At 34.1% G+C, this 16,878-nt stretch overlaps 1 long non-coding RNA gene across 1 annotated transcript; it reads right to left on the reverse strand.

The window, feature by feature from the left end:
• Positions 1 to 667: 667 nt before the first annotated feature.
• Positions 668 to 1,865, reverse strand: LOC131039991 (uncharacterized). Its single transcript, XR_009358329.1, has 2 exons — positions 1,348 to 1,865; positions 668 to 1,191 (listed from the first exon to the last, which is right to left on the reverse strand). It is a non-coding gene; the product is annotated as an uncharacterized LOC131039991 (long non-coding RNA).
• Positions 1,866 to 16,878: the final 15,013 nt, after the last annotated feature.

Below are 16,878 nucleotides of genomic sequence, written 5' to 3' on the forward strand. Positions count from 1 at the left end.
GATTGGCAAAATAATTATAGTATACAAACCCATTTCATTCAATTCGTAGATAGTGCACTGGTTCATATGTATTGCATTTTAAAACAATATACAATTGAGGAACGTTCCTTATTTTTATTATTTTATTTTGAGGCTATTTTATTTATTAAAATTTATTTTATTTCTTATATGTTTGACTATTTATATTTATATTTTGTAATCTACTTATAAGGGCCAGTCCCCATATATTATTAAAAATTGTAGAACAGAAAAGTTTATCCCAATCTTTGAGACTGATTCTCTCCCCCCCACAAAAAAATAATTGGCATCTCCTACTGCCTCATACAAAGCTTTATAATCATGAATTTATACATTTGATAAACCAAGTATTGCTTGCCTTCAAATATTGCTATTTCTTCTAGCAGATATACTGTTCTGATATATTTAAATCTACTATTAATTCTACTTGGCAAAAGAAAAGAAACATCAGGTCTCCATCATTGCTGTCCTTCTTCCTCCGGGTCCATCTTGTCCTCTTCTACAGGGTGTTCTCTTTCCACCTCGGCAGCTGCACCAGGCCCTCCTGTTGAATGAAGGTTGAGATCCAATCAGTTGCTGGGTTGAATCCATTGTGTATGTTTATGTACAGGAACAGGTGATTATTTTGTTTCAAGTAAATACCAAACACTGAACAGGAAATTTTTAAGCTCAAATTTTAATCAATGTAGGGAAACCCCTTTACATTTCTTTCCTATTTTTCAGCTGAGAGTGAATATCCTCAACATATTTCTAGTAAATATTTTGTAAAACTTTGTTCAGACGAGGTTCAATTTGGGTCATTTCTAATGAGTTATGGCAATGCATGCATGCCTACAATTACTGTGGCGTGGATATTGAGAAAGAGAATGAAGTCCCCTCTGTAAACATCTGAGTTCTGTATTTCTAAGACATGTGCTTCAACTACTTCATACATCTCGCAGAGAGAGCGCGGCATTCTTGAGGCAGTAATTCTTATTATAACTGTTTCACTGGAATAAACTGCTATACATACATTAAGACTTATAGACTCTCTATCAATGGCTGATGAATTATTATCAATCGATGAGCTTCTTGTCGCCAATAATGGGCCTTCTTCTTCTGCAAGTCCAGGGTTTTAGTCTGGAGAGTCTGAATATATTTACCAATCTCTTCTATGATGTAATGTCTTTCTACCTGAAATACCACAAGCTCATAAGATTAACACTATCCCAATGAACTCTGGCCCTAAAAAACAACTGGATTATAGTCATTGCAGAACTTTATTTCAATCTTTTGAATCACACTCAGTCATTAGAATGAGGATAAGAGATGAAACCATGACTAAATTACCTTATTGGTAGTTGAAACAGGCAGTAGAGACTGTAAAGTAAAGAGCAATTGTCTTATCTTTATCCTTCTTCTCTTCTCAGAAAACATTATACTCTGAATTCTTCTCCTTCGTTTAATTTATTCCTCTGGTTGTAGAATGAGTACTTGTTTATTTTCCACACCCACATTGCCCTCGGAGTACTGCTTCAGGGGACTAAAGTCATGTGTAACAGCATTAGTCAAATCATGGTAAGTATTGAATGGCTCATGAAACTTTAAAGTATATCGATATTCAGCCATTGTTATTCAGTGAGGATCTATCTTACGATGCTCTGCACATTTATATATAGATCCATATGCAACATTTTCCCTCTTTGAAGTGTCTTCCGGTCTTATGAAGAAGCTTCCCGCAAGATTCCTTATTAGTTTGAAGGGCGAGGTGTTGAATATTATGTAGAAGCAGATTGGTTAACTATTAAGAAAACTCGGATAAGTTAATTTGACCACGAGGGTATATGGGTGTGCGAGCGAGGGAAATCAAAGACTATTCTGTTCTAAAGTAATGTGAATGTTTGTAAAATTTCAGAAGTTTTTATACTAAAAAATATAAGTTCCCAATGAATGGGAGTCGCCACGCATTTCACGTGCTTGACCAGCACTTGTCTTTTCAGAATATTAAAATGATCGTCTCTTCAGTATAAAAAAAATTATCACATTCAACGGTGTATTTATCAATGCTAGTCGTCGTCGTAAAACGAGGATTAGATTTTTTCTTTTGTTTATTGCCATTTTCGCACCTTTAATGAGCTCTTATGATTGTTTTTTCTTCTGTTTATTGTTTTTTTTCCCATTTTTCCACCTTTAATGATGACATTTGACGGTGCACTTCCCTATTTAAATGGTGTTAGGTTATTGTAGTTTAGTTGTTGATGTTGATTTTGTAGGTCTTGGAGTTGTTGGGAATGGTATTTTTTAATTAAAAATTGGAAGTTGTAAATATTTCAAATATTTTATTATGTTAGAATTTTGAAATTTTTTATGGTGCGGCTTTATCAATTTCAATATTCATAATTCTTGTTAGTGATTAGAATAATTTATATTGATATGATAATTTTCGTAGAAGGATACCTTAGAAATATATTTCAAAATTATAAACAAACCTTTTGGATGATTGAAGATTTCCTTTTGTTTTTCTTTGTTTTCGCCAACCATGTGCATGTCATTTTCAATCATGGACCTTCGTATCCCTATAGTTATTTCCTTGGATTTTCTCCTTAGACCTTTGATTTCATGCTTTCTAAGCAACAAGATCTCTGATCCTTATTTCTGTTGAATTCTTAGATATGTACTTGCTTTATTGGCCATTTCTAGACCAAGTACCATGCACCTTAAGTAAGATGGTTTTTCTTGAACCACACAACTTCTATTCTACTTATCTATAGGAACAAATTTCTATGGAAGTGGATCTCTTAAAAGATATAATAGAATTCATTGATACTCAATCTAGCTGCAATTATTATGTCTAATGACTTTTCTTACCTCAACCTTCCAAAACTACTTTGACATGCCAATCTTCTAATGACAAAACCAAATACTTCCCATTTATAACCCTAGATCAAAGCCATCTTTAAATCTTATGATTAAATTACATTTAGCAAATAGCAAGAAAGGTTTGACTATGTTTGATAGTTGGAAAGTTACTTGTAATGTAACAAACAAAAGCACCATACCTATCATCGATGTTGGCTTCCTTAGTAAACCTATAATTTCAATCCCTAACATTGCTTCTCATCCTCATGAAAACTCTAAATAAATTATACCAACAACTCAATCAACTTATGAAGCAACACATAATTAGCTAGAAATATTTTGTTGAGGTTGAGAAACCATAGTTTTCAAGAGCACCTCTTATAAATAGTCTTCTTTCCTGATAGTGAAGTAGTTGGGTAATTCTCAAAATGATTTGTAATGAGCTTCTCCTTGTGGCACCTCTAATAGGTGTTCTTACAATCTACGTTACACCTTGGAGGAAAGGCAATAGGTGTTGAGCAATTATTTGATTGAATATTTTCTCAAACAAGACCTCTTTATAATTATCTACAAATTAGATGTTTTTCATTCCAAGGGTAGGAATCTAAGGATATGCCCTTAGATCAACTTGTTTTATTAGATATTTTTCATAGAGATTTAGGATTCTTGTGAAACACTTTTGTAAACAATTTATTTTCCATCTCAATAATATTTTCACATTTCCTACTTAAAATTTAGTATAAAATGTTTGAAATATATTTGAATTATCCTTTATAATTTTTCTTACTAGATATAACTTTCTTTTAGTTCTCCTTGATCAAAAAGTTGAAATGTATTTAGATTATACTTTTATCTTTCCCTTACAAACTTCTATATCAAATATATTTTTCTTAAAATTCTACCTAATGAAATTAGTAATGGACTTAAAGCTTACAAATTTAAAAATTCAACTCACAATTTATAAATTAATATTTTTAAAATGGTCAAATTAATAATGGATTTAAAGATTACAATTTTCAAAATTCAATTCACAAGTTATGAATTAGTATTTTTTAAATGTGTATTTTACAATGTGACAATATTGCCTCATTTGTATGCACGATACCCATGTTCTTTCGTAGAAAACATAAATTTTCTTTATATTTATTCATTTTCTACATATTTATATGTTTAACATAGAATAGGTGATTGTTTTGCTTCAAATAAAACTAGACATGGTGCACTAGAATTGGGTTTACATTTTTTTTGTCTACTATTGAATATCCTCCTAGCCAGAAATGGGAGCTAAATTACCACACTCTAAGAATTGACTATTTAGGTGTTGGATCATGTGAGGCCCAATTAACTTGACCTCTCTCATTTCGATAATTGGCATCACCATTTTCATGGTAGATTAAACCAACCTTGTTTCTGACATCAAACTCTCACACACATTGCATAAACTCTATCAACAAGTTGAATATTTCTAATCCTCTCATCAGTAGACTTTGTTAACTCACTTGTTCATTAAGAGTGATTGTGAGTTAAATTTATGAACTCTCAACATGTCATCTCCTTTACTAATGCACCGACGAGGTCTATCTATATTGATAAAAATTAACTTCTATCATTTGTTTTTATATACTTTATATTAAAATAGTTGTTATTTTTATTCTATATATTCTTCTATTCAAAATTAACTTTTGTAATTTGGTCTCCTCTCACCTAGGCCTTAGCTCATGTAATATTAGACTCTCATTAAATCTTACAAACTCATTGAATGAGGAATTCATTCACTTGAAAAACATTAATTGACACTCTCATGACATGGACCATCAATAACCATCAAAATTATAGACAAAAATTAAAAATGAAGGAGGAATGAATATTATAATTGAATTAGCTATGACCATTAAAATTATAGACAAAAATTATGTTATCGTTGGAAAATTTTAATGATAATATAATAACTGCATATTAAAACTGTGAAATTCCATAACAAACACTTTGAACATTTATAAATCATTATAGTGTTTCTTAGTGATGGACAATGGCATCTATGACTAGGTAACCTTTCAATTGTTATAAAATCTTGATGAAAAGGTTTGAAATATGTTGTACAAGATTACGATCTTCTTAGACTGGTTAAAATATAAACAAATTCTTTAGAATCAAAATGAAAATGAGAAGATTAACAAAAAAATATTATCCATAATTTGAGAGGATTCTTAGACAAAATGAAACCTATTTGAGAGGCTTCTTAGACAAAGTAAAACCTATTGTGTGATGCAACAAAAATATTATGCAACAAAAATAATGTAGATGTGACACTATATTTGATGATACGAATCTAGAACAATAGAATAAAGTAGTGAACTTTCTAGATAAATTGTCATACAAAATTTAAATCTTTTGAAATTTAGATGAATTTGAAGATTGCAAAAGTAGAGTGCACAACTCTATCATAATACATATTTTTTTAACAAAAAGTATGTACTATGAAACCATATTTGATAATATGAATTTGGAAGTTAAGATTTAAACAAATATGAGATTAACTTGAACTATTACCAGCTCAAATTGTTTCTAGGAGTGAACAATATCGTTATGCATAGATAGAAATGTTGTGCAAAGTATGTTAGAACTTGCATTAAGAATACAACATAACAAGGTTTATTGTTTTTCAACTTCATAGGGACCTTTCATTTCTGAATCTAGGAAAATTCATCTCTTGAATCTGTGCTATAATTCTCCATCCAAATGATGGATAGTGTAATAAATAGATTTTTATATGAGACAGTCATTATCCATGACCTGTAAATGTAGTCATGGAGAAGCGTTTTCATTGCTAGATCTATGAGGTGCAATACCCAAAGTTATGTAGAAAAGTGAATGAGAGAAGTTATGTGGTAATCATGGAAGATCCTTTCTTTGCAAAATTTAAAACACTCCTCATTTTGTTGCACTGCTTCATTCCTTGACTAGTAGATTGAATATGTAACAAGGATTCAATAGTTCAAATTTTTCTTGATTGCAGCAATTGGGTCATCGTTTTTAGAGTTTCCTAATTTGGTGGTAGCAATAAGCATCTTCTTTACTTAAAATTCTACTCCAAAAGATGAATTAAGAGCTTCTCCTAGTGCGTTCTCTGTGTCAAAGTTCCCATAGCCCACCTACAAAGAAGAGAGAATAAAAAATATAGGCGATCATATTAGGTTCATTAGATAGCTCAAATACATCAACCTCTAGAGGCAGAATGAAAGGCCCCTTCAGTAGCAACCTCTATCTGCATTATTACTATCTTCTCAAAAGTAATGCCAAAAGGGAGAGAAAAATATAGCCCAAGACTAAATTGTTCCACTCAAGTCAAATGTTTCCTCTGCAAATTGCCAAAGAAGCCTTCCAATGAAATTTTTTCTACAATTTGAACAAGAGTGTCAGAGAAAACTGTAAATCAAATAATTTTTCTTACATGTCCCAATAAAGAATTTATGTTTTATCCAATGAAAACCTAGATTTACCACCAATTCACAAACCCTTCTTGCCTTTAATTTACTAAAAGACACATTCAAAATTTTACCAATTCAACTATAAAAATACCCTTCACTTCTACTCAGAAGCATAGTTTTCACCTAGTTCTCCAAACGTCGTGATTTTCCAATTTGGTATACAAAAAAGGAAACAATATTCACACCAAAAACCACAAGAAAACCCTCCCTCTCCTTAATTGGATGGAAAAATTAGAGAAGTTAAGAAACCTCCACCCATAATTTTGTACCAACAACATAGAATAATTAAATAAGTAACAAAAATATCCACACACAACATACAGTCCTTAATCGAGTATAGGATAGCCTCAATGCCTTACATCCATAACTGGTAGAAATGATGAAAGCAAATTAAAACACATAATTATGACATTTAATAGAGTAAAAATTGAAATAAGTACCAAAAATTTGACTACATAGGTTTTTGAAGACTTTTTGGGCAGAAATATGACCAGTGGAATCATTATTTGATAATATGAGGGTCAATAGAATCCCTAAAGATAGATATTATACAAAACAAAATAATGTCTTTGTGGATTCTAGGCAAATGCATCCTATTCAACTTAGATTCATGTAACTAAACATGGGTTTGATAAAGTTGAGAATTGTGCATGAATTGACAAACTAATGGCATACAATCTAGAAAGTGTGCAGATTTATTATTTAGCAGACAAAAAACTTAATATTTACTTTTTGGTAAATAAGAATTCTCTAGATTTCTTTAGATTTTTATAGTTATTTTGTAGACAAATATTTAATATTTATGTATTTACAATGGATAAGTTAAGATTCTCTAGATTTTTATAGATTTTTTGATTTTTATAACTTGTTAAATGAAACATCATATTTAATGTTTATAGTATTATTTTTTATTATGATAAACAGGTTTTACAGGGACCCAAAACCCAGATCCATCCAAAAATTAAACACAGTAACCAAAGTATAACCAGCCGCTAAACAACAATAGAAATAGGGGATTCACCCCAAAACAAAAAACACAAAAAACAAACCTAAACAAGATGCACAAGCAAATAAACTAAGAAAGAGCTTTCATAGGCTCAACATTCTTTTGGATCACTTTGTTATTAATCTCATGGAGTTCTTCCATAATCAACCTCGAAGTACCCTTTTCCTGATATTTGCTCTTGGTCCTAGTAAAAGGTTTTGTGGATGCCTACACCTCCTGGTTCATCTTAGCCAAGTTGATATCTAGAGATCTCTCGATTCTATTCATCTGATCCTTCTGAATGGCAATATCCTCATCAACTCTTTTGAGGCCGTCGACACTATTATGCATGACTTCCTTGCTAACCTCCACCAAACCCTTAAGTTTACTTCTCAGCTTCTATATTTCTTTCTCCAGCGTGTTGATTTTAGCCTCTTGTTCAGTTTTCATAACCTTAATATCTTTGACATTTTGTTGGGACAACGTCAGGAGTTCATTAGTCTTATCTGTTTTTGGAATCTCAGTGAAAGTGACAATGAGATCCTTAATCCCCTGTTTCAGAATATTAATTTCCCCAAAAACCCATCGGAAGCACTTCTCCTGGTACATCAGTGACTTCCCCAGGAGCTTACCAACATTTGTTTCATCATCTTTGGTCTCATTGGGGTCCACATACAGGGGTGGGTGAACTCACAATAATGGTTCCCACTTTTTTGCCACTTTTGACACTGAGATGAACAATTTTAAAATAATCTTCAACTTCCAACAACTATAACTTTTAAACTATTAAGAATTTGAAGATGATGTAAATTAGTGATTTGTACCATTTTGTCTGTAGATTCTATATATAGTTTTTTCAAATTTTTTTGAAGGATTTTTTTTTAATTTTTCCATCTCCCTCAAAAAGTAGTTTTTCACAACAAACTACATTTTTTAAGAGTGATGTGTCTCCCAAAACGCATAACTTTTTTTCTACAAATGATAAAAACTCAATTATTTCAAATTTTGGTTTGTAACATCAATATACAAGGCTTGCAGTTGGTTTGATAGTGATATGTCCACTATCTTTCATTTTATTAAGTTTTGAAGTCTGACTAGTCATAGTTCAGACATAGGTTTATGTTTGAACACATAACTTGTTCTATATATGTATCAAAATTCTTTTTTTTTTTTATTAGAAAGAAGACATCAATACTCGGGGCTTAGATATTTTTCATAATTTTTTTGAATTAGTTTCCTATTTTTCCCAATGCGTTGAATAGAGAAGTTCATGTTCGGTGAGAAATCTATGTTTGGTAAAATTAAAAAAACAACTTCATAATAAACTTAATATGTAATAAAATTATTATCATTAGAAAGGTTTCTTCAAGGACTACAATACTACATTTTGGGTTGTCAAGATCATTCCATTTGAGTCTTCAACCAGAGGTTTAAAGGCCAAAAATCTACAAAAAAATGTAGAAATCTTTAGAGAAGTGTTAAAAAAGGGGTTCAAATGAAGGGGGGTTCGAGCGAAGCCCCCATTTTCAGGAGGGTTTGAATGAAGGGGGGTTCGATTGAACCCCCACGCTATAATTGAGAAAAGACATAAACAAGCATTAAAGGTGCTACACTCGAAAGAGGGAGTTCGAGTGAAGTGGAGGCTTCGCTCAAACCCCAAAGGGTATTCCATTCGAACACCCCCACTTCGCTTGAACCCCCCCGTAAACAAAATTCTCCACTTTCGCCGATTTCCTTTGTTGGAAAAAGTGGGAACCATTAATGTGGCATAACTCAGGGGTGTTAATTTTAATTTTAATATCCTCCTTGACAAGAATCTCCACCTTTTTTCGAGTCTTTTATTTTTTTTCAGATTTTTTGGGCCCAAGATGTGGGTCTGCGAAACAAGGGATTTCTTTTTACCAACCTATCTAGGTGGGTTTTTTCTACTGGTACTAGTACCATGAGTGGTCTTCTACAAGGGGCCCTCATTCTCTAAGGTTTTATATTCTGAGTTGTCTAACACATGGACATCATTTCAGTCCATAGCCATTCCTCCCTCGGCATTGTCAAACTCCATTTTTGAAACATCGTGCACCTCTTGGCTGGCTAAAGACTTAGGGTTTTTCGAAGCAGGGATGGGTTTAATCTGATGAAATTTTACATACTCTATGATTACAAGGATTAAATCCTCATGTAGAACTGGATTATCCTCATTCTTGGAGTGCTTTTTAATAGATAAATGCAAAGAAGATAACAGATAAAATGGAATGAAAAAAAATTTGTCGCTCCTTTCCCTGAAAAATTTCCTCCCCTCCATACTAAGCCTAGAGATCTTAGCAATAAAGGATTCATCATTTCTGAACTCTACGCCATACACACACAACACCCCATTATCCCAATTGCTCACAAACAAATTCGTGAGCTGATGGTTGTGTCCATGAAGTTTCTGAACAAAGGGCTCCATTCCGCCATCAAGAACTTCTCTCCAGACCTCCTCATTTTTTCCCAAAGCTCAAACGAGGATGACTCCATTCTATTTTTGTCTCCCCCCATTATGTTACTGCTTCTGTAATTCTTTCTGACGACACAAAAACCAAACTTCAAACTGGCTCAAAACAAATAGAACCACAAGAAAAATCTAGAAACTTGATTTCACTTCTTTGTATGAAAAGTCCTACACATGTGATCTATCATCACTAATGTTCAAGTGAAGAGATATTTTCGGCATCCTTCCTTGCCAACTCACACAATTGGAATGGGAAGGAATCCCCTTCATGCCACCACTTTTCATCATCTCTAACCACACCGAGATTAGCCACATGGTTAGCTAGCCTATTACCCTCCCTCAAAATATGCAATATTTTAATAGCCTTAAATTTGGTCATCATTTCAAAGAATTCCTGCATTAAATTCTTAATCATTCACCTAGGAGGAGATTTTTTGTTCAAACAATTAATTATATTTAATGATTCACTCTCCATCTGTACCTTCTTAAATCTTTCATGGCTAGCCAGTTTAAGCCCAATGTAGGCTGCATTTGCCTTGACAAAAATGTTTACAGTATTGTTTATAGCAGATAAGATAAGATTTTTGTAGATTTTTCTAGATTTGGAGATGAAAAAAATTAATATTTACTTATTTATAATGGATGAGATGAGATTTGTTTAGATTTTATTTTTTTTCTTGTCATGTGAAACATCACGTTTAATGTTTACATTAAACATGAAATAAATGCAAATACTTTTAAAATATTAGTATCATAAGATTTTGCTCATTCCATTCAATGAAATAAGATTTCCAAATATTTTTTTGGAATGCAATCACCATTTATCATTATGGAGGAGACAATAATTTATTGTCTTTTTGGGTGCTGGGAAATAATATTGCCTAAATAACTAAATAAATTAAAAATAAAAATATTTTTTTTGTATTGACTATTTGGAGTGAAGACCAATAAAAAAAGAGATAAATTGTGTTTTATAAATTGAAAATACATTGTGCCTCAATTTTAACTATCGAAATCCATGCAAATATGTAAAAATACTGCCACATTATTGGATGGATTCAAAAATCAAATATATTCAATGAATGCATTAGTATTCCTGCCTATCAACAGGTAACTAATAAATTATGTTTATAAAAAAATGAAAGTATTTATACTCAAAAAAAAAATTTTGTGATGAATGGGGGTCACAATGCATTTCACGTGCTTGAGCAACACTTGTCTCCCTAGAATATTATAAACTATCGATATTCTTGTACTTGATGCATTGCCTCTTTGATTGAAGTATTTAAATGTGCAAGAAATCTGGATTACATTCAAAAGTATGTCTATCATGGCTACTGTCACGGACCTTATCAACAAGATCTTCACCACACTTGAATTATACTTCTCAGGTGTGTAATAGCCTGTAGACAACCAACCCAGACTACGCCTTCTCGTACCTGATCAGATCAGAACTCAATGTCGCCTTAAAACAATGTTGTGAATGTTGCCAATGTGGAATCCAAATCAATGTAGAATAAAACAACTTGGATGTAAGTCGTATGTCCCGAGTCCCACAATTAGACCTCCTCGGCTCGCCTTGCTGCCTTTTGCCTAACTGCGCTCCGCTCGAACTTTTTCTCTGATGATTTGATTTTCCTTATCATCAAATGATTAAGGCATCCTGCCTTATATAGCCAAGTCCCCTATGATGCATCAGATGGATGAATATTTTCCTGGTCATCGATCTTGTAACAGCTCAATCGCACGGCACACAAAAATCATGTTGGATGATCTATGCACTCCAGCGATCAGCTCAACATGCTAAGAAATTCAGCCCAACATAGATCTTCCTTAAACATGTGATCCACCCCATAACGTGTGCCAGAATAGGTCTGCACCCAATCGCAAACCCCTCGGTACTCAATCCATGAAATCGGCCCACCAAGTGCATAACCGCTCAAGCTGCAAAGCACCTCAGTACTTGTCCCAACTCTAGTCAGCCCCAAATACATAACTGATCCCATGCGGATCCACTTAGACCAAAAAAGTGCCATCCGAACTTGGCTAAGTGTTCAAGTCAGTGAACACACAAAAAGACTTCGTCCCAAAAAGAATGCAAAGTTTGGGTCTGTTACATCCTCCCCCACTCAACCTGGTGCAATGCCCCCATTGCTGCAACTTTGGACCAAGAAGCCATAGAGGGAATGTTCTCCTGCACTTCAAGACTACAGAGTCAAGTTCATCTTGAGGAACTCCATGATCTTTTCCTCATGATGCCAAAGAGTCTAGCTAGCTTGCCAAGAAGCAAACTCACATGGCTTGCCATCAAAAATGATAAGGAATTCTCTGTGCACTTTTCTACCATAGTGTAATATTTGCATAGCCAACACTTGACCTACTCGCTTCTCTGGATGGTCAACCACATACACAGGCCCCCTCTTAGGAATGTTCTGAACCAAGTCTTCTCCATCTACATTGTGCGCTCTCAGTTGTGACACATGAAAAACTAGGTGCATTCCCAGATGCTCCGACAGATCCAACTAATATGCTACAGGACCCAACTTCTTCACAATGTGGAATGGCCCATCCCACTTGCGAACAAGTGTAGTGCTCAAACACCTTGGCACTTTAAACTGGTAAGGATCCATGCGCAACAAAACTTTGTCACTGACTTGAAATTACACTTGTCTTTGCTTTCCATCAGCATTCCTTTTCATTCGCTTTGATGCCTTGGTGATATGATAACGATCAAGGTCAACTCACTCATTCCAATTATGTACCATGTCTGCCGCATCGGCATCGCCTCCTTGATATCCATGCATCATAGTATGCAGAGTAAGAGGCTACTATCCCATCGCCAACTCAAATGCCTCAAGTAGACTTCCAACACTATATTGATCTGCTAGTTTGTCCATCCCTCTGTGGATGATAAGAAGAACTCATCAAAAGTTTAGTGCCCACGAGCTTGAACAACTTGGACGAAATATTCAATGTAAACCTGGTGTCCCTTTTCGAAATGATGCTCAATGGTATGCCCTAGTACTTGACCACATTCTTGAAAAAGTACTCGGTTGCTAGCTCTGTTGGACATTCCTGTTGGCAAGCAACAAAAATAGCATACTTACTAAACCGATCCACAACAACCATGATGCTGGAGAAACCTTCCACATTTGGGAGCTAGGTGATGAAGTCCATAGACACGCTCGTCCATGGCCACAATGGTATTGGCAAAGGTTGGAGCAAACCTCCCAGTCATTCATGAACCGACTTATCCTTCTGGCAAGTGATGCAAGTCCTCACATAGATCTCAACATCAACTAGCATCTTCGGCCAGTAGAAGCTCGCGTTCAATTCGAGCCAATTCTTAATCGACCGCACTATTTTTCCAGCTTGCTCATCTCCCACCAAATCTTCGCACTTCTCATGAAGCATGAGACCACCTTTTGGACTTGTATCTAATCAACCAGCTCAAGTGCACTTGACAAGTATTCTTCTACATCCCAGAAGAAGTTATCCAATACTTTGTCATCATGATCACCATCATACAATGCAATCGATGTTGATGTCTTGGAACTCTACATTCCAACCTAGAGTAGTGTACTATAAAGTGACTGCCCTTCCTTCAAGAACTTGATCTCATCATGGTGCACCTCCATGCTCCGATGGATCCTATCTAGGACATCCTGCATATGTTCGAGTCTTGATATAATGCTCTTGAACCGTCCTTCCCAAGCCCCCAAGTCAAAAATCCATTGTTCATGATCCTAGAGCCAATGCTTGGTATGCAACCCCCAAACATCATATTCTTATTGTTCCTCAACTTCCTCTTGATGTCCCTCATCCAGAGGTTCCCCCATCTTGTTCCTTTGCAAATCCTTTGCAAAGTTCTGCTCTGATACCAACTATCACGGACCTTAACAGCGAGATCTGTGTGACACTTGAATTAAATGACTTTGGTGTGCAATGGCCTGCAGACAACCAACCCAGACTATGCCTTCTTGTACCTGATCGAATCGGAACTCAATGTCAACTTCAAACAATGTTGTGAATGTTGCCAATGCGGAATCCAAATCAATATGGAATAAAACAACTTGGATGCAAGTCGGATGCAATACAAAACTCAAGATACACAATAACACACAAAGTTGGTCGAAGAACACAGATGCTTTTCAATAATTCAAAACCAACATGACAAAACCAAAGCCAAGCATGTTGTGTTGAGAAACACTAGTCACCTCAAGGTCTAAATCTAACAAAATGCTTAGCCAGACTTATTACAATGAAATCACATAGAGCTCATGGCTCAGTCCGAAGTCCCACAATTAGACCTCCTCAGCTCGCCTAGCTGCCTTTCGCCTAATTGCACTCTGCTCTGAATTTTTTCTCTGATGATCTGATATGTCGTATGATCAAATGACTAAGGCATCCCGCCTTATATAGCCAAGTCGACTATGATGCATCGGATGGATAAAATTTTTCCCTGTTGTAGATCTTGTAATGGCTCGATCGTACGACACACAAAAATCAGGCTGGATGATCTGTGCACTCCAATAGTCAGCTCAACACACTAAGCAAGTCGGCCCAACATAGGTCATAATGTGTGCTAGAATAAGTTCACAACCAATCGCGAACCCCTCAATACTCGATCCATGAAATCGGCCCGCCAAGTGCATAACTGCTCAAGCTGCAAATCACCTCAGTACTTGTCCCAACTCAAGTCAACCCCAAATGCATAATTGATCCCATGCAGATCCACTTACACCAAAAAAGTGCCATCCGAGCTCGGCTAAGTGTTCAGGTAATGAACACACAAAAAGACTTTGTCCCAAAAAGAATACAAAGTTTGGGTCCGTTACAGCTACAGTCGTCGTCGTAAAAGGAGGATTAGGATTTCCCTACAATTGGCATAGACAATTATTTGAAAGAAACCTTGTCTTGACTATAGAAATTGTGACATCATATGGCACAGGAAGCTAACGACACCGTTGTTATCTAATTACCATTTTAAGTTTTTAAGATAAACTTATATTAAGATAGGAAGAAACATTCATACTTTGTCTTTCATCCATAAAATCTCTTAACATCCACCTTCTTGGAAGTGACAGAATCAAAACCTGAATATTTCTTTATTTGATGTGGAAAGTGTCAAATTTCATAAAAAGAAATACTTTTTTTATCATCCAATTCAACTTGGTACGAGAATTTGAATAGGGATGATGAGGAGAGGTATTCCTCACATTTAAGTATTCTTTTCTTAAGTAGGTTGTTTTTGACTTTAATATGGATCTTTTTAATTGCAATAAGATATATTTCATTTCTATTTGTTTTTTTTTGTTTTCTTTAGATTTAATAAAGTATTATAGTCATATTTATTTTGACGTGTTACACAAAATAACATTCTAGCATTATTAGTTGAGCTTCTTGATTGACTGCTTGAATGATGATGAACCATGATTTAAAGACAACATACAAGTTTGCAATATATGTAAACCACTTATAGAAAGTGGGGATGTGGGCATTATGAGGAGAGTTGTTCTTCACATACAAGTATTCCTTCCATCCACAAGTTATTCCTAGTTTTGATAGAAACCTTGTTAATTCTGATATGATATATCTCATCTTCCTTTGTTTCTATTTTATTTTATTGCATTTTATTTTTTTTGGTTTAATGAGATAGCACAAAGCATCATCTATTTTTCCTTTTTTTATAATGGTTGATAGGTAATTATTGAATGATGGTTTAAGAAACTTCAATTTTTTTTGTACAATCGTCTTATTATAAATATTTTTGTGCAGGATGAAAATGGAATTAAGTGAACTAAGACCTAATCCCACTCTTATGCACACATTGGAATACAAAAGAGCCTAAGGAGATGATTCACTTTGACTATTTCTTTCAAGAGAGAGAGAGAGTCAAGGAATATCTTTAGGGTTTTTATTCCTTTGCTGCTATAAAGAGGAGATGCACAAAATGTAATGAAATGATCAACTAGGCATGGAGATAAGAAAAAGTGCAAATGTAAACTGAAATACTAAAAATTGTAGATCTGAAACTGAACAAGATCATAAATGAACAAGAAAGTAAATCTAGAGTTCTACCCTGCGCTTGGAGAGTAAACCCTATATGAGTGTAAATGTAAATGTGAATTCTTCAAATCACAAATGAAATGATGGGTCTAAAGCATGAATGTAAATCTGAAAATTAGTGTTATAAAGCTCATACCAAGGTATGAAAATAATATTAAACCATAAAAAAACCCTCAGGGAGAGGTACAAGCCAATCAATAGTCGACGATCTCATATTATTCTTCAATATCTTCAAATCTTTAATTAATGATGAAAATGGTTGATGTAGACTTGATAGATGCTTCATTTATTGATTGAATACTCCACATAACTTGTACTTTCACTTCATGAGTGTCTCCTTCAATTGATTGTAGATGGATCCTTCAAATGAGGAAAGAAAAGGCTATATGTATGAAACCCTAACTTTGTTTTTAATCATATGCTGACCTAGAATCAATATAATTTCTCAATCCTTTGGATTTGAACATAAAAATACTACCAAAATATGATCCCAAAATTTAGGGAGAAATAATAGGGACCAAGAGGCATCACATAATTAGGGTTTTTGATGAATTAATTAATTGAAAGAATAAAATAAAAAGGGGCACATTTAGGGTTAAGGGCCAAATTTTATGATGTGTAGAATGATAAAAGAGAACTTTAGATTTAATTAAATGAATTATTTAAATTGTTAAATGGAAATTGAAGTGCAAGATGAAAACACACTAAGGCAGGTGCTAACCTAAGCATGGAATTGTACCACCCAATTAAGGGTGTACAATTTACGATGCTAATTATGATAATTACGAGTGTATGTAATTTGAAATGTTATATTTTGCCTCCCGTTTAGTAGGTTGATTAATTGAAGTGATTAGTTACAATAAATTATGTAAATGAAATAATTAAGGGTTAAATTGTGTGAAAATAATACTATAGGGAATGCAAAATAGCTCTTGAATAGAAAAGGACTATGCACTTGAACTATGATCTTAAAAGATAAGTATGTTAGATAG

This window comes from Cryptomeria japonica, chromosome 7 (assembly GCF_030272615.1).
Source record: "Cryptomeria japonica chromosome 7, Sugi_1.0, whole genome shotgun sequence".
NCBI lineage: Eukaryota > Viridiplantae > Streptophyta > Pinopsida > Cupressales > Cupressaceae > Cryptomeria > Cryptomeria japonica.